Below are 898 nucleotides of genomic sequence, written 5' to 3' on the forward strand. Positions count from 1 at the left end.
GATATGTGGTGGACTGGTCCCAAATTTCTAATGGAACATGAATCCATGTGGCCGTCCTGTGATCAAAGCAAAGTCACTATGAATGACCTGCTGGAGGTTAAAGTTCATTTAAATACCACTATTGATAATGAAAAACGTACACAGACATTAGTTGATTTCAATCGATATTCAACCAAAAAGGGAAAAAATCGAGTACATATTCCTGGTGATATTCACGGGCGAGTGCGTGATGAAGATAATTGCGTACGGCTTTGTGATGCACCCCGGCTCCTACCTCAGGAACGAACGGGTGGAATTTACTTGATTTCACTATAGTTGTTATAGGTATGGTGAGCACGGTGCTGTCGAGTATTTTCAAAGACGCGTTTGATGTGAAGGCGCTCAGAGCGTTCAGAGTTCTTCGGCCCCTGAGGCTCGTCTCTGGAGTACTTAGTCTTCAGATAGTGTTGAACTCTATCTTAAAGGCGATGGTGCCACTACTGCACATCGCGCTACTGGTCATCTTCGTCATCATCATCTACGCCATCATCGGCCTCGAGCTCTTCTCCGGCAAGATGCACAAGTCCTGCTACAATAAGCTTACAGATGAGATAATGGAGTCTCCACACCCGTGTGATATTGACAACGGCTTCAACTGCTCGAGTATCGGTGAAGAGATGGAATGCCGCGAGGGTTGGATCGGCCCTAACTTCGGCATCACCAACTTTGATAACTTCGGCCTGTCCATGCTCACTGTCTTCCAGTGCATCACGCTAGAAGGATGGACTGATGTTATGTATAATATACAAGACGCGATGGGCAACGGTTGGGAATGGATATATTTTATATCGATGGTGATACTGGGAGCTTTTTTTGTTATGAACCTAATTCTCGGTGTGTTGTCGGGAGAGTTCTCTAA

General features: G+C 45.4%; 1 pseudogene; it reads left to right on the plus strand.

Moving 5' to 3' along the window:
- Positions 1-229: 229 nt before the first annotated feature.
- LOC106110396 overlaps positions 230-898 on the plus strand; it is a 3,022-nt pseudogene continuing 2,353 nt past the window's right edge.

Source organism: Papilio polytes, unplaced genomic scaffold (assembly GCF_000836215.1).
Source record: "Papilio polytes unplaced genomic scaffold, Ppol_1.0 DF820645.1, whole genome shotgun sequence".
NCBI classification, from domain to species: domain Eukaryota; kingdom Metazoa; phylum Arthropoda; class Insecta; order Lepidoptera; family Papilionidae; genus Papilio; species Papilio polytes.